Genomic DNA, 27,650 nt, shown 5'->3' with positions numbered 1-27,650 from the left:
AAAAAGGCAAGGAGATAACTAATGGATAGCCTACGTACTTGACTAGTAAGCTATTTATGAGAGAAGAACAAAAGGCCCCAAGCAAGTTGGGTTAACTCCACCAAAGACAAATTTATGGAGAGACATGGAAAAAGAGTTTCAAAAGACAATGGCAAGAATGGATTGTTATCTGCAATCTTGGAGGGAATATCCATATTAAAATGTACTAATAACTGGAAACCATGATTTAAGTTTAAAACTTATAAATAAATTCTCTAGCAGTTCATTATCATTATAATTTTTTTAAAAAGGATAAATTAGGTTCTTATTTCTTTTTAAAAGCTAGAATCATTCACGTTTTCAGCTGTTATCTATATCATAATCTTTTTTGAAAATAAGAAAAGTAAATTAAATCTAAGAAATTAATTGATGAATAATTATGAATTCAATATAAAAGGTGATTTATGTGGTAGCAATTCCACTGCAACAAAATTTAGATCTAGTTCTGTTATCATAATTTCCCAAATCAAAAATTGGTACAAAAACAAACAAAAAGAATCATTCCTCTAATAAAGCTCCATTTTTTTGTGGGGACTATCACAGTAAATCTAGGACTCACCACTGTGGGAAATCGAGTTTTTATACAGAAACCCACTCACAGTTAACTGCTAAGAATCCCCAATAGGGAAAAGAATATTGCTTTTCCCCTTTCCCCCATATGACATTAAGTATGTCCTGCACAGGCCTCCTCTCCTGTCTCCCAATTCCTAAAACTTTTGAGTTCTCTACCTCATAGCTGATGTATACCTAAAATATATTTCAGTTCATAGTTCTAAAAATAATTTAAGGTAACAGAAATTAGTTCCTTAAAAGCCTAGACCTGTGAAGATTGGTTTTAGCTATTTCCTGATTGTAACAATGAAGACACTTAGTTTAACAAAATCAGGAATGTCTTGGGTATTCTAAATTACTCCACCATATTTAGACCTTACTTTAGGGGAAGATAAAGTTGTAATCTCCTGATTGAACAATGAAGGTACTTAACTCTTACCTTATAGTGAAGCTAGAATTTTAAGCTAAGTCTATTTTAAGATCTTAATACAAAAAGATGTTAAGTAACTATAAAGGTTAAATTAATCACAAAAAGGTTAAGTAACTCACAAAAGGTAAACTTAACAAAGAAGTGTTAAGCAACTCTAAAGATACAATCTAATCAAAGAAGATGAGAACTCTAAAAGAATGGGCATTTAGAGGAGGGGACACAAGGGTGAAAGGTCTATATACTGGCTCATTTCCTCTCTCCTGTACCTTTTGCAGAAGAGTTGGCTGATAGCAGCATGCTGGGCCTTTTGGCATCTTAGCGTGGCTACAAGCTATTGTCTGTTTCGGTGGTGAGTTCTGGCTGAGTTTTCCTCCTTTACTTTCCAACTTTATCCTTTTAGAAGCCTCTAATCTTCTTCAGAGACCTAGAGGGGGGGATTTTAAAACTCTCCCTGGCACAGACCAGGTAGGAGAAATCCTATATCCTCTTCCCTCCTTCTCCTTAAATTCCTTCCCTCTATATTAATTAAATTACCATAAATTATCAGACTGACTTGGGTATTTTATTTGGGATTTCCCCTGGCGGCTAATTAAATCTAGATTTTAAGTCACAACCCTAAAATTATCTTCACAGACCAAAGTCTCAATCTCAAATCCAAAGGAGGCAGTCAACTATATAAAGAAAACAAACTATAGTTAAGTCAGCAATATAGTTACCAAAAAAAGGAAAAAGGAAAATTTCTTATAAGGATAGAACAGGGATGTTATGTGTAAGATGAGCAAGGAAATCTTACCTTTGTTTTTTAATTGGTGAGGTTGTAACTAGGGTACTATGTCCAGTTTGGAACACCACACACCAAGCTGGTAGATAACTCAGGCTGCAAAAAGCAAGAACAGTGGATTACAAAGATTTTTTTTTTTAATCTTAAAGGTGCTTTTTTTAAAAAAATCACTTTCACTGTCAGTGACCAACATTATATCCTAAGAGAACAAATAAATTGGGAAAGACTGAACAGATATGAAAGGCAGCTGTCAAGGAAAAAAATAACATATACAAAAAGTTTTCATAAAAAGGAACAAAGTCAATTGCTCAACAAGTTTGCTGAAAATTTCAAATAACAAAATTTAGTTAAACTAGTTTGCCAGTTTTGTGAGAAAAAAGCACCCCTGTCAGTCTTACCCTTCCTTGAGAAGGAAGATGTAATCTATACAACAGAGAAGGCTAACTAACATGAAGCCAAACTAAGGCAGCAATGGTTTATGTCCAGGGCTTCACAGAAAACTAACAGGGACATTGCAGCTGCAAAGTTGGCAAGCAGCTGAGTTCCTGCTGTTCAGAGAGATGTGGAAGCCTTAAATAAATTCCTATAATGTTGCAGAGAGCTACTCAGCCCTGGTGCAGGATTATTAAATTTTAATGACCCTAAGCATAAAACTAAACTGAGGACCTTTAAAAGCCTCAGAAATGAACTGAAGGTCTTTAAAATTTAAATGATACCATGCTGAGGCTAGGTAGTTCTCTCGCACAATAAAGTAACTATTTTAAGTTCCCACAGTTCACAATGAGAAAACAAACACTCAAAGAAGTCGTACCTAACTTATTTGCTGTCCTATAATCTATCTCAAAAGTATTTAGAGTTGAAAGGGATTCTAGAGGTCATCTTTTCCACATTGTCAATCTCAAAAAGAAATGGGGGGAAGTGGGGGAGACATTAAACCTTATAGAAGGATCCCCATGGGCAGCGTATTGACACAGTTTTCAAATGAAAAATGATCTGTGTTTTATTGTATCTTTATTTTGTTAAATATTTCCCAATTACATTATAATCTGATTTGGCTGAATGTGATGGACTGTATTTGACATTTCTTATCTAGTCTATTCCCCTAATTTTTAAATCCAGAGAAATCAAACACTTTGCCAAAAATCACCCAAATATTAAGTAGTAAAGCCAGGATTTGTACCTATGTCCACTTATTCCAATATTCTTCCCATTGTACACTGTTTCTCACGTCTCAGTTATTATAGGTTTTTGGTTGAAGACATTCTGCCTAATTTTAAAGAACTTAATACCTAAAGATAAGTATATAATATTTGGTAATGTTTCTATTATAGAGCACACACATAAACACAACATTTAAAGATTTGGATCTGTCAACCCAGGAACCATAAGTAATTCTGAGGAAATAGGGCCATGGGATGCCTGATGTGACCAGAAAAAAAAGTATTAAAACTTGTAAGCTCACTAATGTGAACTAATTCTGGGGCTAAAGGGCAATAATAACCAATAATACCAGCTGATTTATATAGTGCTTCATATTTTCCACAATATTGATCCACAAATATTCATGATTCTAAATTGCTCAGGTCTAAAAATAATAATTAATAGTGACCTTTTGCCTTTTGATTCATGGACTTCATTAGCGGGGCTAAAAAATCCTAGGTTCTATCTATATCAAATGCTCAGGTTACCAGTGCAAAAAAAAAATAAGGCAAAAAAGTTATATGTTCAATATTCTTTAAATACTGAGTGTTGTAGGGTTTTCAAACATCATTTTCATCTCAGTATATGTTTAATTGAAAAAATATTTTGTATAAAAGCATTTTGTAAAAGCATTTTGGACTAGCCTCAGTTCACCCCAGAGGACACTCACTAGCCAGTAGTAATCTTCATACCACATTTTAAAAGCCACTACCTTCAGATATAAGGGGGGGAAAAATCAAATTCATATTAGCAATGTAGTTATAACAATGACATCCACATAGCTAACATATAATACTGAATTCTAAGAGCAACTTCATCCCACCAAGGATTATATTTGCTCTCCACTGAATATAAGAAGCATGCCTCTATATAGACAGAGCCTACTTCTGTGGTGGCAAACTTATAGAACACATGCCAAAGAGGGAACACAGAGCCCTCTCTGTGGGCATGCGCATCATCACCTGCCAGAGTTTGTTAATAGAAAGCCAGATAGACTCTGGCCTAACTGCTCCCCTCACCCTCTCCTCATGCCTGAGGACATTTTTCATATGACCCATCCCTCACCTCAGCAGCTCAATAGGAGCACTTCCTCCCTTCCCTGAGGCTGGAGAGGGTTGGCACAAGGGGGGGAAGGGAGGTGTACAGTATTGAGGGAGGGAAGGGGCACAGAAGGTGTGGCACTCAGCCTCTAAAGGTTCTCCATCACTGACCTACACTAATGGAAAGCCTCTCATCATAAGTCACCCATGTCATTACTGATTTACTTTCTAAGATAAACAAATTTTAAGTTTCTAGGCAAAGACCTGTTTGTACAAAAATATTTATAACCACGTGGCAGCAAAAATTTGGAAAATGAGGGGTTGTCCCTCAATTGGGGAATGGCTGGGCAAATTGTGGTATATGACAACTATAAGGAATGATGAACTGATAGTTTTCTATAATAACTGGAAGGACTACATGAATTGATGTGCAGTGAAATGAGGAGAACATTATACACATAAACTGTAACATTGTGGGACGATCAAATGTGATTGACTTTGCTACTAATAGCTATGCAGTGATCCAGGACAATCCCAAGGAACTTATGAGCAAAAATGCCATCCACATTTAGAGAAAGACTGTGGGGGAGTAGAAATCCAGAACAAAATATGATTTATCACTTGTTTATATGGATATGTAATTGGAGGTTTTGTTACTCTTTTACAAAAATGAATAATGTGGAAACAGGTTCAAGTAATAATATATGTGTGTGTGTGTGTATGTATGTATGTATGTATGTATGTATGTATGTATGAATAAACCAGTGGAATTGCTTGTCAACTTCAGGAGGGAGGAGGCATGAGGGGAGAAAATATGAATCGTGTAATGATGGAAAAAGTTTTTAAATAATAATAAAAAAGTAACCAAAAAAATTTCAAGTTGGATAGGCAAGGACACACATTGGCATGACTGTTAAATATTAGGAACATTTTTCTGTAAAGAGTAATCATAACTGGTAATATGCATTTTTGGTATCATTGGGCCATACAATTAAGGCTGGTAGGGGATTTGCCAACAAATTCAACCTCTTCATTTTACAGTGGAAACTGAGGCCAACAAGGATTAAATAATTTGTCACAGAAGTAGTAAGTAGCAAAGCTAGAACTCAAACCCAGATGTGTTGGCCACAAACTCAATGCTATTTTCATGGCAGCTTTATTGGGAGCAGCTAGGTGGCTTAGTGGATAGAAAGCCAGGGGGAGAGATGGAAGATCCTGGGTTCAAATATGGCCTCGGGCACTTTCTGGCTGTGTGACCCTGGGCAAGTTACTTGACCCCAACTGCCTATCCCTTACCACTCATTTGCCTTGGAACAGTTCTAAAGACAGAAGGTAGGAGTTAAAGAAAGAAAAAGAAAAGAAACCTCATTTAGAAGTCACTCTAGGCTGTGCAGAAGGGAAATGATGAAAGCAACACTTGAAGAATATGATTTTCATTGCTGAATGTAGAGTAAACAATATGAGAAAAAGCTAAAGCAGGAAAGTATTGATAAGCAGTAGTATAGACGTGTCATTATCTATTAAGTATGTAATTAGGGACAGTGAAGTAGCTCAGAAGTTAAAGAGCCAAGTCTAGAGAGAGACAAGAGATCCTGGATTCAAATGTGACCTTACTTTTCCTAGTTATGTAAGCCTGGCCAAGTCACTTAACCATAATTGCCTAGACCTTACTGCCTTGGAACTGATCAATTCTTGTATTGATTCTAAAACAGAAGGTAAGGTTGTTTGTTTGTTTTTTAATTTTAAAAAAGCATATATGTAAGATGTATTTTGTTAGGATACAAGATGTGAAATATGATCCCTGCTCTCAAAGGTATTTATAAGCTTCCCAAAAAGATATGACACATAAATAAAATAATAAACAATGTCCTGTCAAATGTGTGCTACAGGCAATGAATGCTAGAGAGATCTCTCTACAGTTTTGGTAACCTAGGATGTCTATTTGGCGCTGTGATGATTAACATTTTTATCAATGACTAGGATAAAGGCAGAGATGGCATGTTTATCATGTCTGCATAAAGTTGGAAGAGATAGATAACATGCTCAATGATAGAGTTAGGTTTCATAAAGATCCTGAATACCTAGAAAACAAGGTCAGATCAAATAAGAAAATTAATAGTAAAGGTTTCTCTTTGGGTTTTTAAAAAAAAGTTCATTTAAAAAGATCTTGGGATCTTAGTGGGCTGCAAGCTCAATAAGTCAATGTTGAATATAATAGTCAAAGAAGCTATTAACAAATTATGCTATATTTAAGATAGTATCCAGGAATAGGGAGGTGATAGTACTGTATTCTATCTTGGTCACTATATACCGTAAGTACTATGTTCAGGTCTAGGTAGCATGTTTAGCAAGGACACTGATAAGCAGAAGAGGATACAGAGGAATGAAAATAATATAATATAATAAATAATATAATAAAGGACATCAAGTTCATGTCATTCAGTAACTGGTTAAAAGAATTGAGGATATTCAACTTGCAGAAGTCTTAGGGGTATTTTCAAGTAACTGAAATGCTTGCTGTCATATGGAAAAAGAAACAAAATTGCTCTGCTTGGCCCCAGATGGCAAAACTCAGAGTAATGAGATGAAGTAGCAAGGGGGCACTGATAAAAAAAAAACTGTCTTAATTCAACCTAAGTATTTATTAAACACTTGTGTGTTAAAACTATGCTACAGAGCTAATCAAAATTAGAGTGGGCTTCCTTGAGAAAGTAGATTACCTTTTTCTTTGAAAGTTCTCTAAGCAGAATGATCACTTATCAAGTTTGTTGTAGAGAAGATTCTTTTCTGATACAGATTGGACTGAATGTACAGGATTCTAAATGATATTTTGTAACTCTGTGAGTTCAGTTGAAGAAAGAGATCAAGGTAGCTGATTTGCTCAAGATTATTTAGCAAATGAGACTCGGAATGAACCAAGAGAGTTGGTAGAAGTTTCCTCACCTCAGGGTTCCCAATACCAATGAAACTGCAATTCTAATCTCTATCCTTAATGCTAGGTAGAACTATATATTATAAGGATGATTCTGAAAAAGATACAATTTAGGTTTGAGAGGTAAACAAGGGTGTGATTCAAATAATCACTTTTTTAGAACTTGGAAAATTTGGATATATTTAAAGAGCTTTAAAAAAATTAGGAGAGTAATGAAAATGATGGTTCAGAGAGTGTGAAAGAATATGAAAGCAAGACCTATAGATTCAGGAAAGTACTCCCAAGTAATTAATATTCCCAAGTAAATTATAGCACTACTTTGCAGAAGAAGTGAGAGAAAAGGAATAGATAATTGCAGTATTCTTGACAAAGTAATGCCAAAGGCATTAAAACCTTTAAGGAACTAGAAAAATTCCAAATTGCAAGGGGACTAGAGTAACTGGATAAAAACATGCTAGTGATTATAACAAGAGGCTAAAAAAAAAAACCCTTCATATGTTCATGGAGTCAATACAGCATATTCCCTTAAACAGAATTCAGACTATAATCTTAATCTGGGACATGAAAATGTTACTAGTCAAAACCTTAGACATTACAAATCAAAGAATTCTAGAATTAGACAGGACTTTAGTGGTCATCTAATCCAATTCAAACCACCACCAAAAGAATTCCACTGAAACATATCCCCTTCTACCTGTCTGACTTTTCCTTCTCTGCCTTCTTTGCTGGATCATTTATGTTCCATTATTTATATGCGTGTGTACCTAAGGTTCTTTTCAGGTCTCTATATGTTCTGTATAGTTCAACTATTACCTCAATGAAGATAATTAACCATATCTATATCCACTATCCCATATTACTATTTGCTATATATACTAGCTTGATATCTCATTCATATCTCATATTTATGGCCAAGTCAGAATTCATCTTCTCATAAAATGAAACTGTTTTTCTCATTTCCCTATTTCTGCAAAAACTTCATTTATGCAAGCTCATAACACAGGAGTCTTCATTTCTTCTTCCAATTCATTCCCTAAATCCATTCAGTTGCCAAATGTTGTTGAATGTATCCTTACACCTCTGCTGTCCTATCACTTAAGTTCTTTATCACTTATATTACAGAAATAGCTTAATTGGTCTCCCTGCCTTTCCACTCCAATAAATCCTTCGGACAGCAGCCAAACTGATATTCCTAAAGCAGAGATCTGATCATGTCACTATCCTGCTTAAGAAGGATCAACGGCTCTATCTTTTACACTGTAACACTGCCAAAAACCCAGGTACTTATTTCCCAGTTGTATATTTATATACAAACACTTTATTTACTAAGACAAAGAATTTTTAAAAGTATATTTTACCATATATACATATAAAGATATTTCTTTAAACATTAGGAAAATAATCAAAGGTAAAATTTGAATAAACAATAACTTTTCAGGTTTACTTATGTTCAATAATGTGTGAAAGGTGTTCCACTCAACTAAAGGAAAGCCGCTCTATTGGCAATATCCTTCAGTTCACATTATGAAAATTATTCCAACTTTCCCTCTCAACACTATCATCTAAATTCATTCAACGAAGTCATTTCTATGGCAGCAAAGATAAGCATTTCTACAGGCAGACTACATGATATGCAATGTAAAAGAGAGTTTTCTGTGTAAGCTAGATGATCATTTTTCTGGAATGTAACAGAAGGGCCACCATGATAACTCAGAATGGTGACTTAAGATGCTAAGTATCATTAAGCTTCTGGATATATACTGAGACTACTTTTTTCTCAGTAGATCTACTTTTTCAACTTGACTTTTGTTACTCAACCAATCAAGCTTGTTAGGAACATTAAATATTGTCTTTCCCTTTATTCCAATTTGTCTCTTCAATTTAACATGAGAAAAGTAGGCGAATTACAATCTTCAAACAGCAGAATATTGTGAAAAGTAAACTGGATTTGGAATCAGAAGCTATATATCTATGTGATTTGCTTGGGGCAGATCATTTAACCCCTCTAGGCCTCAGTTTGCTTGTCTACAGAACAAATGTCTCACACTCCTCAAGTTCTTTCCATCATGATCCTATAAACAACTCTGGTGGAAATTAAAACATAATTTGTAATTTTAGAGTCAAGTCTATTAAAAATGAATATTATATAAAATGAACCATTTGATTCAGATCCCACTTAGAGAGTTTAACTGAGGCCCTCTTTTACATGGATGACATAGCATGCTATCAAATAATTTTTGATACCAATAAATCAATAATCAGGCATTTCAAACTCATGATCACAAATAAGTGAGCTAAGTTCCTTGTTAATCTTCAGAACTTATATTTCTGAATTTATATGATGTTCCTTTTTTTGTTTTAAAACCTTACCTTTTGTCTTAGAATCAATTCTAAGTACTGGTTCCAAGGAACAAGAGCAGTAAGGGCTAGGCAATGGGAGTTAACTGATTTGCCCAGGATCATAATGCTAGAAAGTGTCTGAGGTCAGATTTGAACCTCTCATCTCTAGATTTGGTTCTCTATCCTCTGGCCCCATTCCTATATGTTTTGAAAGGTTTTAAAATTTAAAATCATTGTGATATTTACTGCCATTCAGGTAAAGTTACATCAGACTATAATAAAGATTTATGAAATAAAAAATATAATATATTCTTATGCACAATTCCTAGCCTTAGCCTACTCAAAACTTTTTATCCATAATTTAAGGATATAGATAGCACGTTTATCAGATTCAAAGATACAAAGCTGCTAATGATACTCTTAATACATAATGTCAAACTAAGATAATTAAAAAAAAACTTTTAAAGGCTATGGGCTAAAACTAATAAGATTAAATTAATTGGGATAAAATATAAAGTTCTCTACTTTTTAAAAAAAAGATAAATTCAACTACTACAAAATGAATTAAACTTGGTTCATTTTTAAAGGAATTAGGGATTTTACTGGACTACAAACTGACAATAGGCTGACATTGTTGAGAGCTGACAGTTGCTATGTCAATCAAAAAACATAATTTGAACTCAGATTGCATGAACAGAAACAGAAGGTCCAGAAATGGGAGGTGATAATTTTACTCTATTCTACCTGGAACTAAAGGTGGGTGTTTAGGGTAATCAAAATCATGCCACAGCAGGATCAATTTAAAAAGCTAGATAGTTAACCTGAGGAAAAGACTTGAGGAAAATATACTTTCATGTATATGTGATCTCTTTAATGTGGATATTGCCTCCAATGACTCTGAAAGCAAACAATCCAGAAACTCTCATCCAGTGCAATTTGTCTATGTCATCCTATAAATCCTCTACAGGGGTCCATTCAAGATACTGAAAGTTTTCCTACAGGCCTCTTAATTTCAGGAAGTCATCAAAGCACTAAGACTAACTATATGTTATCACTCACTTTCAGCCAACTTCTTTTCTAGTCACACTCCCTCTTTATCATTTTTATGAAGTCTATTATACCCACTAGAGGTAAAAGTCACTTAATGCTTGTTTAGTTTAATTGATTGAATGTATGTGAGATAAAAGTCTTTGAACACTTGAAGGCTAGTTATACAGAAGACAGATTAAACAAACATGTTCTGTTTGCTTCAGAAGGCCAAATTACCCTCAGTGAGGAGAAGTTCATAATAATTAGAACTATCCAAAAATGGAATGGGCTATTTCAGCATATGGTAAATTCTCCAAGTGAATGCTAAATTATCTCCTCTCAGGGATGTTGAAAGGTTTTGTCTTTAAATAATGATTGGACCCTTTAAATATTAACCTAACAATTCAATGAACTAACCACTTGTTACAGTTAATTTTATAAATATCAATGACACCCTCAGGGGGTTGAGGATTGATATAGAATTATATGTGTGTGTGTGGGGGGGGGGGGAATAAACTGTTACCTTCGGTCTTAGAATTGACACTAAGTATCACTTCCAAGGAAGAAAAGAAGGGCAAGGAAACTGGAATTAAGTGACTTGCCCAGGGTCACATTGCTAGGAAATATCTGAGGACAGATCTGAAAAGAGCATATCTTCTTTATTTTTTTCTTTTCAATTCTTACTATGGAAAGCATGGAATTTAGAAGCAGTAAAGGCAAGGCAATGGGAATGAAATAACTTGTCCAGGATGACAAAGCTAGGAAGTTTCTGAGGTCAAATTTGAACACAAGACCTCCTGCCTTTAGGCCTGGCTCAGTTCTCTGAGCCACGTAACTGTCCCCCAAAATAACACATATTCTTAAAGTTTCATAGAGCACTGAGAGGTTAAATAATTTGCCAAAGGTCACATATCAGATGAAGGATTTTAACCGGGTCTTTCTGACCCTATGACTGGATTTCATTCTCTATATCACAATACATCTCAATAATGTCCATAAATGAAATATAGTTCTTGTCTAATAATAACATGAATATAGTTGCAGAAAATGCCCGATAATATTGGAAGACATTAAAGAATACTAATTTGCTATCAATGAAGGGAAAAAATAAGGATGAAGGACAGAGGTTAAAGAAGTACATTTACTTTCTTTCCCAGCTACTTATTAATATTAAGGAATGCTGCATTCCTGAGGCTCTCATGCTCCAAGCTCTACATGCTGAGAGCTACAGATAATCATATTTCAAAAATGGAGAATATTGAATATAACACTCATGGCATTAGAAGGCCTTAAGATTCAAGTCTCAACCTTAATACTTATTAATTGTATGTCCCCAGGAAGATCGCCACTTCTGGAAGCCCCACTTTCTGGACGATGAGGAAACCACTTTGAAAACTGCTAAAATTATAGCATAATAGAAACTATGAAAGGAAGAATGGATTAATAGAAAGAGCCCTGGATTTGGCATTGGAGGCCCTGGGTTAAAATGCCAGCTCCGTTACTAATTAGCTATATGAACATGGACAAGCTACTTCATCACTCTAAGCCACCCTTTCTTCATCGAAGCATCTACCTCATAAAGCTATCTTGAAACTCAAAGAAATGAATATCTACAATGTACTTTGCAACTTTAAAAAGCTATCTGCCAAAAAAAAGTTATTATTATCTCACCTCAATGTGCCTTAGTTTTCCACATCAATTAAATGAGGGGATTAGGCTAGATGGTCTATATAAGCCTTGTAGCCAATAATTTCAACCTTCCTGCCAACTGGTTGGATTCACTATATTCCATTTTAATAAGAAGCAACATTTCTTGTATTATTCTGAATTTTTAGTGAAGTCAGTAATCCATAATCCATAAACTATATTCTTTAAAATGATAACTTATCTAAGGATGATATTTAAGTACCCATAAGGAATCTAGAAAGTCTTCATGACTGGCAAAATTTATATGATTCAGTTTAAATTGAAAATTTTAATATTTTAATTTATGAATGAATCATCTGGCTTGTTGGGTAGAAGCCTTATGAAAGACCTATGAAATAATACTGCAAAGAATCAAATAATTGTGCATATGAGGAACAGTGATAAGAAGATCATGGTTTCATCAAAATCTGAGGCAGAAAGGGAATACATTGGGTCTCTGTATATCTTAAATACTTGGAGAATTTTTGAAGCCCATCCTGGTGATCAATGATAGATTGGCATATCAGAGCACTTATCTAAAACATGGAAATAAGATCCACCATTACTGCTTCAAAATACTGATCATGAGATCTATCAGAACATGAACAGACCTCTATCAATCAATTACCTATGCAATCTATTGGACTGATACAGAATGGGAAAACAGATCAGGGAAAGGAAAGAGCTCTGCCATAGTTCTTAAAATGTTCAGTTCCACCAGAGGCAATTTCAGTGGTTTAATTTAGTCTTCCATTACCTTCCATGGGCATGAGGTGAGACCAGTAATTACTATTACATCTTTTTGCCACAGACAATTCTGCATAATAAATTAGGCATAAAGTAGTATCTATGGAGTCAGTGTTAAGGAGCACAGCATTAAATGGAATGTAAAACTTTACTCCTACAAGTTTTGGTAAAACACAATATTTATCATATCTTTTTATTTTAATTCAAAGATTATATACTCTCTACCAGGATTTTGTTTGACAGAAAAATTACAATAATTTACACAAGTTCTAAACAAAGCACACAAACATTAAAACAATCAATAAGATATTAATAGAGAAGAGCTAGTTTAACAGAAGCTAAGGAAGTTAAATGAAACCTTCTAATTATTGCTTTGTAACTACTGAAGTCTCTGAAGTTCACTCGGGTTTTAAGCTGATAACACTTGTTCATAACCAGCATGATTTGATACTCATTATTTAAGAAAAAATAGCTTTAACACACACTATTATCCAAGTGATTTGGCCACATTCAGCAACAGCAAAATGAGCAAAGCAATAAATGGCTAATAATAACAACTTATGGCTTTCTTTTATCCAATGATTTTCAATTATTTCTACATTCAATAAACACTATAGACTAATATACAAACAAGGCTTTCATCTCTAATCTTTAAAAATATAACTACTTTTTACCTTGTTTCTAAACTTCAAGCCAAGTAACAAAGCTAGTGATATATATTTGAGAATCTGCTCGAGTAGCAAACCCACAGAAAATAAAGAAAGTAGTGTTAAAAGGGCACAATAATTGCAAAAACAAGGAACAGAGATTAGGTTAGAGACAGAGATTACCAAGTTAAGTGGACATTTCTCATATGAGTAATAAATTTGAATATAACTCTAGAAACCATGAAGAAAACTACCTTTAGTCATTTGAAGAGAATCCAAATGATCGTGATATGGCAATAATATTATCATAATAAGGCAGTATCAAGATCAGGCAATAATCAAGCACTTGTTAAGTAACTATTATGCTGTAGGTCATATGCTAAGCACAAGAAATACAAATACAAAGAAATAATCTCTATCCTCAAGTTTACATGTTAAAGGAGACAAAAACAAAATACATACAGAACAAATTCAAAGGGAATAAATTAGGTAAGTGCAAGTTAGTTAAATCTAAGGGGAAGAGAGGTACTAGCAGCTGGGATGAGGAAAGGCTTCAAATAGATGATGTTAAGCAATATCACTGGCTCTATGAGGCAGAGAGGAAGAAGGAGTATACTTATATGATCTTTGAAGTCAAGAGATAGTCCAGTTGAGTGTAAGAATCAAAATGGACAGTTTGGCTGGGTCACATCACAGTATGGGAGAAGGAGAACTATACAATGAGGTCTGAAAGCTAAGTTGGTTTGGGAGGTGCAACAGATTTGAAATGCTAAACACATGAGTTTATATTTATCATAGAAACAGGAGTAATGACATGTCCAGACCTGAGCTTAAAGAAAATCAGTTTCACAAGTATGTGGAAGATAGATTGGGAACAGTTGGTAAGTCTTGGGGTAAGGAGACTTGGGAAAGTGAGATCAGTAGAATCAACAGTAGCCATATGGTCAAAAAATACAAGGACTGAAAAATAAACAACAGATTTGGTCATTAAGAAATCACTGGTCACCAGCTTCAACTGAGTGATGAGATTAAAAGACAAAAAGTTGAGGGAGTGAGAAAAGAAGAAGTACAAGCAAGGCGACAATCAGCTTTTCTAGGAGTTTGAAAAATGGAGATGTGTAAGTTAATGGTGTGTGCACAGGGTTATAGTATTAGGGAAAGATGGGGTCTAGTGAAGTTAGATAGGCATTATGTAAAGGCAGTAGGTAAGGTTAAAGATTAGAGATCTAAAGTAGTAGCCAGAAAGGAACAATTTTACTAAAGAAAGGCAGGAGGGTATCAAGGTAGAAGGGCTAGTCTTGGCAAGAAGAAGAGTCATTTCGTAGTCAGAAACTAGGAAAAAGAAGTAGTGGATGATATAAAGTTTTAAGATGAAAACGGCAGACTTCTGCGTAAACATGGCGGCAGTCTAGATGCAAGACTCATCCTCTCCTCAGCACCCCCTGATACAGACTACTTCAAAAAACCAAAAAACCAAATTCATAAGAATTAAGGGACTCTACAGTAGGGCGCAGCATTGAAGGTACATGGGATTTGGGCATTTCCACACTATAAGGGGGTGAAAAAACTCCCACCAAAACGCTAGCTGATCTACCCTCCCCTGCCCCACCTATGGAGTCAGAGTCAGAGCCAGTGCATGCCAGAATCAACAAGTGAGCAAGGGGCACCTCCAGAGTAAGGGGAACCTCTAGGTCCTTGGGAGCTGACTAAGACCACCAAAGACCTACCCCTGAGAGCAGCTACACCTGAAACCCTAGCAGGCTGAAGAGTGCAGACTGTGGGCACTCGCGGGAAGAGAGCACAGAGAAGGGCAGCAAACAGCAGAAGCTGAAGAGATTTGAGAGCTTGCCTCAGGAAAAATCCTTGCTCCTTAACTCCATACACAGAGAGCCTATCCATCTCACTCAGATTTCTAACTAAAAAGGGAAGGAAAAACCTCCACAGTGATGGCAAATTGTGCCCAGGAGCAACAACTTCCCTCCACCAAAAAAAAAAAGTAAATAAAGAAGGGGGATAGACCCTGGAAAGTTTTTACATAGGAAAAAAAACCTAGGCTACAAAGGAAATACAGGAGGAAATTCAAACAAAACCAAAACCTTCCCAAAAAATGGAAATTGTCCACAAGCTCGTGAAGAATTTAAATTGGAGCTCATCAAAAAGATGGAAGCCTTCTGGCAAGAAAAGTGGGAAATAATTCAAAGAGAAAACAACTGTTTAAAAGACAAGAAATCCCAATTGGAGAAACAGCTGGAAGCCACGAAAAGCAGGAGAACACAAACTGAAAAGGAAAACCAGTCTTTTAAGATCAGAATTAGGCAACTGGAAGACAATGATCTTGCAAAACAACAAGAATTAATAAAGCAAAGTCAAAAGACTGACAAAATAGAAGAAAACATAAAATATCTCACTGAGAAGATGACAGATCAGGAAAACAGAGCAAGTAGAGACAATTTGAGAATCACTGGTCTGAAAAGCAAAAAATAAACAGAAATCTTGACAACATACTACAAGAAAACATCAAAGAAAACTGCCCTGATGTTGTTGCACAAGGGGACAAAATAGACATTGAAAGAGTTTATAGAACACTCTCTACACTAAATCCTCAAAAGACAACTCCCAGGAAGGTAATTGCCAAATTCAAGAGCTTTCAAGCTAGGGAGAAAATTCTACAAGAAGCCAAAAAGAGAAAATTCAGATACCAAGGAGGACCAATCAGGATCACACAAGACCTGGCAGCTACCACACTAAAGGACTAAAAGGCTTGGAACATGATAATCAGAAAGGCAAGAGAATTGGGTCTTCAACCAAGGATCACCTATCCATCAAAACTGACTATATACTTCCAGGGGAAAGTATGGGCATTCAACAAAAATAGATGATTTCCAAGTATTTGTAAAGAAAAGACCAGAACTAAGTGGAAAGTTTGATATCCAAGAACAAAAAAACAAAAGAAACATGAAAAGGTAAATAAGAGAGGGAACAGGGGAAAACTGTAAAGGGCTACAATTAGATCAAATTATATATATTAATATATGGGGAAAATGCTATTTGTAACTCTCAAAAAATTATATTCACTATTATAGTAATTAGAAGAGTCATTCACAGAAGAGATTGAGGTATTAATTGCTATAATATGTAAAATGAGAAAAAGGGAGGGGGGAATCGAAGATGGCACTAAGAGATACTTGAAGAAATAAAATAAATAGGATAATCTTTATCACACAAAGATGCACATGGGAAGGGGATGGGAAGAATACTATTATAAGGAGAGGAAGAGAGTGCTAATAGATAATACTTAAAACCTTGCTCTCAATGAAATAAATTCTGAGAGGGAAGAGCATCTAGATCTATTAGGGTCTTGAATTCTATCTTATCCTATAGGGTGTAAAAAATAGACTCGAATACAGGACTACAATCCCCACAAGCCTTTGCTCCACTTCCCCAAAATGCTTTGTAATCTCACGGGAATTCTGAGGTGGGCCGAGATCAAGGAAGGATTTAAGCTGGTGGCAAAGGTTTTTGGGTCTGCTTTTGGACTTGTTTTGGAGCAGATGTGTCTCTTCCGTGATAGGAGGTTATCTGGGCTAGGCCTCTGGCCTAGGCACGTGTTTTTTCTTATTCTGTATTTTCTTTAATCTTTAACCTTTAATAAACCTCTAAAAAAATATAATACTCCTTGCAGAGAGAAACTAATTTCTACCTGCCTCAGTCTCCCCATATTCCTAAATTTTAACTGTTACAGATAGCGACCACTAGATTGGATGAGAACTTCTCAAATTTTTTAGCCTAGAGAATTTTTTTTAAGCCACGTATCGCCAAGATGCCTTTTAGAAAACCATCTTGATCAGTTCCTGCCTGCAGCCCTCTCCTGCTCCTGCTTCTGCTCCTGGTCTCTCACCTGGTGCCCGAGCTCCCGGCCCTGTTTGTCTGCACTCTGGCTCCCAGGCCTGCCCACCCCGGCGGTCTGTCTCTCACCCATCTGGCCTCCGGCCTCGGACCCAGACAACTCATCACCCAGATCCTTGGAGCAGATCGCTCAGGACTCATTTCGACCAGCTGGTAACAGTATTGGCCACGTGGGCAGAGGGGAGAGACGAGAGGGAAAGGAGAACGGGCAATTTTCCCTTAGGCTAAGCTTCTTAGTGGACAGGGGTATTGACTCCACGTGGGCGGCCTGGGCTCCACGTGGACTGGGGCAGGAGGAGGTATCAGAGCAGGGGAGAGAGAAAAGGGAGAGAAGAAACAGATTTTTTCAAACAGAAACTTAAAAAGCAATGGGCTGTTTAAAAGGATACCTTTTGACTCTTCTGGTAATTTCATTGATTTTACCTGCCTGTTAGGGAGCAGATTCAGCCCAAAGATTCAACTTTAACTTTGAAGGGGCAAATGGGTGGCTCAACAAACTGGGAGCCAAACCTGAGGACATGCGGTCCTGGGTTAAAATCTGGCCTCAGATACTTCCCAGCTGTGGGGCCCTGAGCAGACCCCTTAAACCCCATTGCTTAGCCCTTACCACTCTGACTTCTGACAATAGACATTTAAATGGATAAGAACCCAAGGAACTTTGAAGAGACTAAAGGCTATATTCTAAGGCATTTCAGACTCCAATGGTTTATAAAAATCTCTGTATTCTATTGCATTTTTTGTTATGGTTTAACTTTGTGATTTTAAGTTCATATATTACTGGATTCAATATTATTCTGCTTGAACTGAAGGTTGATTGAATTTATTTTGAATGTACTTAGTTTTTAAAATTCTGTTGTTTTTCCCCTATAACTATTGAACAAATATTATTGTGAATAAGCCCATATATGAAAAAACAGCTTTTTTCTATTTTGCCGAGGATAGATGGACTTCAGAACTGGTTATAATTGTATTAACAACCTTGGAAAAATTTAATGTGCTAAATACCTCAATTTTTTAACAATCTGGTTATTTTTGCCTGCCCCTACCACGAGGTAAGGTCCATTCTAGTAGCTGAAGTGAAATGTATTTTATAACCCCCAACCTTCCCACATGTGAATGGAAGTTGGGCAGTTAATCTCAGGGCATTTGCATCCCTAAAAGCCTCCAAAAAAAAAAAAGGAGCACTTTTATTTATACTCTTCAGCTCACTATTTTACTTGCACCAGAATGATATATAGATTTCTTGGTTATGTTCTTAACCCAAGATGAGTTTTACTTTGTTTAAAAAATATGTTTAAATACCAAGGTTGAAAGATTTCTATGTTTGTAAAGATTGTGACAAATGTCCATCAATTCATAGGTTTTAAAAATGTCATACAGCAACTTATGTGAAATATGAAAGTGTGTTTGCTTGCTATTGTAATTAATTGGACTATTGAGAATTTTGGGGATTTTGGTAACTACATATTTGTACTACTATATTTTTAAAGATGAAAAAATTGTTAACCTTGTTCAATTCATTTGCCTTCTACTCACAGTGATCATGGCCAGATATTAAGAGGAAATGGATCTCATTTTTGGTGAGAAAGCCTTGCATTTTATATTTTCTTAGCTGACACAGAGTGTCAATGATTATAAGCTATACTTCTGAATTTTTTAAAGCTCTTTTATTATTATATTTTTCTTGCATGTGCAATATACTTTTTCAGTTTTTTTTATTATTTTTTCTCTCCTTTTTATATTTGAAGCACATGTCACCAGCATTAAGATTTTCTTTAACTTTTTGACTTTTCAGTGCTACAAGTTTGAAATATATTTGCTAATGCATGCCTAAAAGGCTTGTGACTTTAAAAACAAATCCACTAATTATTTAAATAAATTATGGGACTTTGCTTAATGATTCTGTCTGATTCCAGGACAAGATATAACACAACAGAGCCATTTCACAGAGCAAAAGAAAAGTCAATCTAGGATGGATTGATGCACTTCTAGGCCAATACAAAGGTCTTGAACCTAGTGTGAAGACTCGAGGTTACTATGTTTAACATGTGTTAAGACATAGGCTTTCCTTGTGTCCACACTCACTCTGAAAATACTCACAGACAAGTATCCCCAAAACCTTGGCTCCTATAATCTGGTGCCCTTTTCTGCCTTTCATAGTGTGGTACCTTTCTGTAGTCCTGGCTACTGACTGGGTAAATGCATCATTGCTTAGATCATTTTGATTGGGCCCTGATAGAAGGACCTGTTATAGATTTATTTTCCTTTTAACATGGAATTTTTACACATAAGACTTTGATAGTCTATATTTTCATCCAGAAATTTTTTATTTTCTTTTGGATTTTTCTGATATCTTTTTAATTTCTCGTGCCAATTGATTCATATACCTCATACCTCAGCCATGCATCCCTAAGTGATCCCGGTTTTTTAAATCACCCTCTTAACGGGGGAATGTAAAAAAAAATATTATTTAAATTGCAAAGTTTAAATTCCTTTTGAGAAGAATTTTAGGTAAAGAAGATGCTACCTCTCTGAATCCAGAACTGAACTGTTGGAGAAGCCATCATGAAGAAGCCTCCAGACCACAAGTGGCACAAATTTGAACTTTAGGTATGGTTGATTGAACATTTATCTGTATGTAAACTTCTATGCCAAAGGGGACTGCCCCCTAACTGGCTTTCTGTCAATGCGTCCAGTAATTATTGGTTTTGTTCTTTTTTTTCTTATCCTCAAATTATTGTAATCTTTAAATTGATTATGTTTTTATGATCCTTTGGGGAAGGACTTCTTCCCAGAGGATCAAACGGGGTAATGTAAAAAACAGACTCGAATACAGGACTACAATCCCCACAAGCCTTTGCTCCACTTCCCCAAAATGCTTTGTAATCTCACGGGAATTCTGAGGTGGGCCGAGATCGAGGAAGGATTTAAGCTGGTGGCAAAGGTTTTTGGGTCTGCTTTTGGACTTCCTTTTTGGAGCAGATGCATCTCTTCTGTGATGTGAGGTTATCTGGGCTAAGCCTCTGGCCTAGGCACGTGTTTTTTCTTATTCTGTATTTTCTTTAACCTTTAATAAACCTCTAAAAATATATAATACTCCTTGCAGAGAGAAACTAATTTCTACCTGCCTCAGTCTCCCCATATTCCTAAATTTTAACTGTTACAAGGGAAAGTGAGAAGTAAAAACTAAGGGGGGTAGGGGTGAGGGAGTACAAAAAGGGAGGGAAAGAGAGGGGGAGGGAACTTAACAGACTCTAAAAAAACAAGAAGGGAACAAAAAGGGAGGGACCAGAAAGGGAAGCATATTAAGGGAGGAGATGAGGGGGATTGATTAAAAGTAAACTACTGGTTTAAAAGGATATAGCAAAGGAAGAAAGGACAGAACTAGGAGAGGATATCAAAATGCTGGGGAATACACAAGTGACAATCATAACTTTGAACGTGAATGGGATGAACTCACTCATAAAACAAAAACAAAAAGGAGAGTAGATTAGAATCCAAAATCCTACCATATGTTGTCTACAAGAAACACACTTGAGGCCGGTAGATACTCACAAGGTTAGAATTAAAGGTTGAAGCAAAACCTAATGGGCCTCAACTGATAGAAAGAAGGCAGGAGTTGCAATCATGATATCTGACAAAGCCAAAGTAAAAGTAGATCTGATTAAAAGGGATACAGAAGGTAAATACATCCTGATAAAAGGGAGTCTAGACAATGAGGAAATATCAGTAATCAACATGTATTCACCAAATGGTATAGCATCCAAATTTCTAAAGGAAAAACTAGTGGAATTGAAGGGGGAAATAGATAGTAAAACTATACTAGTGGGAGACCTGAACCTAGCACTATCAAATTTAGATAAATCAAATCAAAAAAATAAAAAAGAAAGAGGTAAAAGATTTGAATGAAATCTTAGAAAAATTAGAGTTAATAGATATATGGAGAAAAATAAATATGGACAAAATGGAATGGAGTTGTGAATTGATCTAACCATTCTGGAGGGCAATTTGGAACTATGCCCAAAGGACACTAAAAGATTGTCTGCCCTTTGATCCAGCCATAGCACTGCTGGGTTTGTACCCCAAAGAGATAATAAGGAAAAATACATGTACAAGAATATTCATAGTTATGCTCTTCGTGGTGGCCAAAAATTGGAAAATGAGGAGATGCCCTTCAATTGGGGAATGGCTGAACAAATTGTGGTATCTGTTGGTGATGGAATACTATTGTACTCAAAGGAATAATAAAGTGGAGGAATTCCATGGAGACTGGAACAACCTCCAGGAAGTGATGCAGAGCGAAAGGAGCAAAAACCAGGAGAATATTGTACACACAGACTGATACACTGTGGTACAATCAAATGTAATGGACTTCTCCATTAGAGCAATGCAGTGATCCTGAACAACCGGGTGGGATCTATGAGAAAGAACCCTATCCACATTCAGAGGAAAAAATGTGGGAGTAAAAACACTGAAGAAAAACATCTGATTGATTACATGGGTTGAGGGGATATGGTAGGGGATATAGACCCTAAATGAACATCCTAGTGCAAACATCAACAGCATGGAAATAGGGTCTGATCAAGGACACATGTAATACCCAGTGGAATTGCAGGTCGGCAATGGTAAGGGTGAGGGAAGAGGAGGGAGGAATAGAATATGATTTTTGTAACCAAGGAATAATGTTTAAAATTTAAAAAAAAAGAAAAAATCCCCTGGAAAAAAAGAAGGTGAGAAGAAAAGGCAGCCCTTGTTATAAGCATTAGCAATAACGTAAGTGGCTTCCACTATAAATAAATAAAAATATAGTAAAAATACCAAAAGTGGGAAGTAAAATACATACAAAATAAAATTAAATATATACATAATAAAATAAGCATGATAAAATAAGTTCTCAACTGATTTAAAAATACTTGCATTGAATAGTAAAAATACAATAGTCCAGTCTAATCAATAACAATGTAACACTTGTCTCATCATTAAAATTAAGATGGAATAATAAATCAGGTAACAGAGTTCAAAAAATATCAATTTCAGAATCTTACTTTTTACACAATCTAAATATCCAGGGATCTCTTGAGTCTATTAATTCAAAAATCAAATACACATACCTATAAGATTACCCATTATTTTTTAGAGTTTAACATAACAGCCAATCCCTAACTTACAAAGATGCATTCTAAAAGTTTCTTGAAAAAACAATTATTTGGAATTCAACACATTTCCCCATAGAAACAATACACAGTGATTAGATTCTCAGGTTATTCCACAAAACTTGTTTAATCCACAAAGTACCTGAACTAATTTAATCCATTTACCAAGCATCCACTGTTACCTGAAAAACACTATGTTCAACAATGGGGACTCAGAAATAAAATAAAATAAAAAAATAAATAAAAGAGGAAATATGCAGGCCAAAGACCTTGCAAGAAAAATTGTTCAGCATTCTAATTTGGGAAACCACCAATACACATCACCTCACTATAGTGGCAGCTACATATTATTTCCTACACCTGAGGCAGTGGAAATTTAGAATCTCAGAGCTCAAAGTCACTAATAATAGAATTCCAAAAAGGAACTGGCAGAAAATGGTGCTAAAAGGTATAGAGAGATCTCTAGGGTCAAAAGTGAGAATTTAAGCATGGGTTTTAGTCTGAGGAACAAGACTAAAGCTCTGGAGGAATGAAATGTTTAAAAGAGGGGTACAAAGTAAGGAATAAAAGGAAGGTAAGCAATGGGGCATACAGAATTGGAAACAAGGTGATTTGTATGCTCAATGTTTGCAATCCTTTGGAGCCTAAATTGGGGGAAAGGGAGAGGATGGTTGATGAAAAGGAGACTGGAGCAAAGGAGCAGTACAAACTCTGGCTTGAAGAAAATTAATTTTCCTTTTCTCTTCCCTTCCCCCAACCACCTTCTAACATATGCTAGAAAGGGAAGACAATGTCAGTAGGATATCCAGAGAGCAAACAGGTCTGTATCAGTAAAAGAAAAGAAGAGAGAATAATGAGAGGAACTGTGTAGCACCAAAGAGGCAATTTCTATGATCAGCTTGCTGGGTGATATATATCCCAGACCTTCAGTCAGACACATCAAATGAGTCATAATCACTGTCAATGTTAATATCACACAAATCTCATAGTTGTAATTTACTTTAAATCCCAACTCTGTATCTGCACAAGATACCTTCTACAATATATCTGACAAGACCTCTAAAGAGGAGCTCACAAGTTTCTAAATGAACTCATTCTTCTTTTAGATAGCTTTTCATAGAATGAGAAATGCAAAGTACCTTAGAGGTTACCAAGTATATGGGTGAATGTAATGAATAAAAGTCAGGTACTAATCACTTACCATCCATTTCCTATTTCCTGCTACTGCCCCTCCAGTCCTACCCAGACATAAAGTACACTTTTTATGAAGGGACAATGAGAGACAGCAGTCAAAAACAAGAAAGCAAAAGCAGAAATCGGTGAAAGGACAGTAAGTGATTGATGCCCACCCAATATCAAGTTGTTATATTCAATTTCATCAACAACCTTGGCTCAAAGTCCTGGAAACTTTCCCATCACTGGCTCCTAAAGTGGTTGTGTCAAATTCATCTGCTGTATATTCTGAAACTGATTATGGCATGAACTTTTTCCAAAAGAGCCAAAGACTAGAAGAGGAGCATACTGCCAGGTATTAAGTATTTCATTGGCTAGAAGAAATATAATTAAATTATCTGAAGCAGCAAATTCACAAATCCAAAATAGTTAAGTTTTGTTATATAATCACTTTGTTGATTATGCAGTTTAAATTATGGAGCAGGAATAGGTGAAATAAGGATTTGATCTTTATCACAGGCAAATAGGAGGCAAAGAAGATCAATATTTTTTATTGATTTTAGGTTTCAGATAGGTATCACCAAAGAATCTTTAGAGGTCATATCTATAAAAATCCTTCTGCTAAAAGATGCTTGTATCAGATTTCTTTGATAAGGGCTTGGTATCCAAGCTATATAAAAAATAAGGCAAATAGCCACTCCCCAACAGAGAAAGGATCAAAGAATATGAACAAATAGTTCTCAAAAGAATTGCAAAGTATTAACAACCACATGAAAAGATGCTCCAAAACAGTAAGAGAAACACAAATAAGAAAAAACCCAAACGTTTCACCTCATACTCTGCAGAATGGCAAAGATAATCAAAAGAATGGAAATAGTCAACATTGGAGGGATTGTAGGATAATAGGCACACTAATAAATTGTTGGTAGAGCTATGAATTGGTACAACCATTTTGGAAAACAATCTGGAAATACACAAAAAGAAGTGACTAAAATATCTATAATCCTTGACCCAGAAATTCTATTACTAGGCAAATACCCCAAAGAAGCCAACTGATAATAAAGTCCCCATACAGAACAAAATTTTTATAATAGCACTTTTTGGGAAAGCAAAGAATTGGAATCAAAGTAGACATCCACCAACTGGGGAATGCCTAAAAAAAAATGTATGCAAAAAAAAAGATGACTATGCTGTAAAAAAATGATGACTGATGAATACAGAAATGCATGCTAAGATCTACATTAATGTAGAATGAAGCAAATATAGCAAAGAAAAAATACACAACAATGTAAATAGAAAAAACAACCACACACCAAAAAAATCACATGTGACTGTGGCAAAATTATAAAGATTAAGCATGACTTTGATAAGAGACCACTGCATAATACCCCTTCATGGAAATCACACGTGTACACGTTGTACATATTTTAGGAGTCTTTCAATGTAGTGATTGGCTATACTGATTTTTCTTTTGTTGTTTTTTAAGAATACTATTTATTATATGGGATGGCTTTCTGATAGAAGGGAGATATAAATTACATCATGATGTAAAAAAGCAAAAGGCATCAATAAAAACTTATTTTTTAAGAGGCTGTGGCTATATAATAAACACAGATATGAAAAAATACAAATTCTTAGTTAACAATAATAACAGTTTTTAAAGTTATCAATGCAAATGAAGCTTTTCTTTATGATGTAAAATTTAATTTTTAAGAGAACTATGCAAAATACAATTCTATACATTTAGTGAAATAAAATCTGTGGGTTGAACCTTTATGAGGAAGTCATCTAACATACATTGTACATATCATATTATAAACACCAGAATAAATTTTTTTTTGTTAAATTTAACATACCCTGAAATCTAAATATGTATTTCCTTGAAGTTAATAACTTTAGAAAAATGTATGGTCTCCGTTGAAAAACAAAACATATGCTAATTTAGTTAGCCAAAATATAAACACCTTCTCAAAAACTTCTGATGTGTACAAATCAACATAAAAAATTTACAAGAATGAAATTTCATAATTGGTTTCACTTCACAAATTCTGATACTTCCCATGTAAACAGTCTATTCTTATTGCATTCTTTTCTTCTTTTTATTCATTTCCAAATTTTTGTTTTGCTGTAAATAGTTGATTACTGAAGCATGAAAAAAAACTTAAGTGTATGCAAATAGCCTATTCTAGCAAATTGTTAGCTTTTCCTACTAATCCTAAAGTTTTGTCAGTAGCATTATAACATTAAAATAGACATCCATTAACAAATATCAGGGAAGAACACACTAAAATGACAGACCTATTAATATTAAAGTGAATTTTTAAAGGATGGATGACTTTTCTATTTAATTAATACCTTAATTGCCTCCAAATTGTCAAATAATTAATGTAAACTTTAGATCAGATATGCAATTCTGTACTTTGCATAAATAATGTGATAAAATTCAAAACAGAGGCTGAACTAGATCAAATCTCTTGAACTACAAAACTTGTAATTTTTAGGAAAGCGAAATAAATTGTTAATATGATTAACAAATATTCACTTTTGCTCTCAACTTTGCTAACCTACCTTCTAATCACCTTTAGAAAAACACCACAATTACAGTTTACTACTACCACCCCACACCACAACCTCCCGCTCCAAACTCCCCCTAATTCACATAGTGAATGAATGTATAATGAATATCAGCACCCGGCCTAGCCAGATCCCTTACAGACGATAATCAAGTCCTAATTCAGGATTGCTCATTCTTGGAATTAGCAAATAGAAAGGGGAGCTAGAAGGCTAATAATAATAGAAGGCTAAAACAACTTTCCCGTCCAATCCCCTCAACTCACAACCCCCAGCTAGGGGCAGCTAGAGACAAGCCCCAAGGCAAACACCACTACTTTTGTTACTACTTTGACTGCAGCTACTATTACACCTTCCCAACTCCCCTTAATACACACATTGAATGAAAGTGGAAAGAACGTCAACGACCAGCAAGCAGAGCAGCCAATCTTGGTGTCTTAAGAGAAGAGTCAGGCCCTCCTTTCTCAATGTTCATTCTTTGGACCGGAGAATGTAGAGCACAAACATACTCTGCACTATCCTTACGCCATCCTAATAATGGAGACAGCCTTCCCTCCCATTACACCTGCACCTAAACTTCCCAAGCCCCCTGCCCTGGTCCTGGGGCCCGGGCAGAGGGAAGGGAGCGGGGCAGGCAGGCTCGGGCACCGCCTGTGGCAGCCAGAGTCCCCCCACAACGCCCTGGGCCTGGGGTCACGGAGACACCCTCCCTCCAGCACCCTCAATCCCCTTCCTGGTCCCAGCAAATGCAAGGGGGCGGGCTCCGGGGCCTTGAGAGGTCTCTCACCCTAATCGCCGCCACTGCTCCTGCTCCACCTCCTCCTCCTCCTCCTCCTTCTTCTTCTCCTCCTCCTCCTCGTCCTAGTCCCTCTTTCCAGCAGCGCGGGCGCCCTGGGCTCCTTCCTGCCCGTCCCACCGGTGCCCGGCCCCGCGGGCGGGGCCGACGTAGCCTCCTCTCCTCGGCGGGGGGTCCGGGCAGGCGCAACTTCCCCTCCCCCTTGGGTTCCGCCCCCCTCCCGCCTGTTTCCCCTCACCCCACCCCCCGCGGGGTGTGTGCACGCACGGGGGCCCCCACCCCGGGAATCCCGGAGAACAGTAGCGAGCGAGCGCCCGCGTGGACAGAGCAGCAGCCGCCACGGGCGCCACCGCCCCCTTTCCTGCTTCCCCCTCCGCCCCCCTCCCTGTATTTCCTGGATCCTGCCTCTACGCGAGGTTGGCAAGTGAAGCGATGGACTTCCAGGACTGCCGCCCGGCACCGCCAATCGCCAGCTACAAAGATGGCGCAGGCAGGAGCTTGGAACGACTATCTCGCGAGAGTTCCTGGAGGAAGGGTGGTATACCGGAAGAGAGTGCTGGGAAGGATGCTTCGGATTGGCCTTGGGGCAAATGCGCTCCCAGTACGGAAATTGATAGTAGAGCAGGTG

The 27,650-nt window shown here is 36.4% G+C and overlaps 1 protein-coding gene across 5 annotated transcripts in view; it reads right to left on the bottom strand.

The window, feature by feature from the left end:
- Positions 1-27,274, bottom strand: part of TAB3 (TGF-beta activated kinase 1 (MAP3K7) binding protein 3) — an 85,319-nt gene extending 58,045 nt beyond the window's left edge. For 4 of the 5 annotated variants that reach the window (XR_467031.3, XR_467032.3, XM_007493367.3 and 1 more), the window contains exons 1-2: positions 27,014-27,274; positions 1,815-1,898 (exon numbers count right to left, since the gene is read on the bottom strand). The gene's annotated coding sequence lies outside the window, so the exon portion shown is untranslated. The remainder of the gene's footprint in view (positions 1-1,814; positions 1,899-27,013) is intronic. The other variant, XM_007493369.3, reaches the window with a different exon arrangement.
- Positions 27,275-27,650: the final 376 nt, after the last annotated feature.

Source organism: Monodelphis domestica, chromosome 4 (assembly GCF_027887165.1).
Source record: "Monodelphis domestica isolate mMonDom1 chromosome 4, mMonDom1.pri, whole genome shotgun sequence".
NCBI lineage: Eukaryota > Metazoa > Chordata > Mammalia > Didelphimorphia > Didelphidae > Monodelphis > Monodelphis domestica.
The sequence above is the reverse complement of the archived record's forward strand: the minus strand, read 5'-3'. Positions and strand labels throughout refer to the sequence as shown.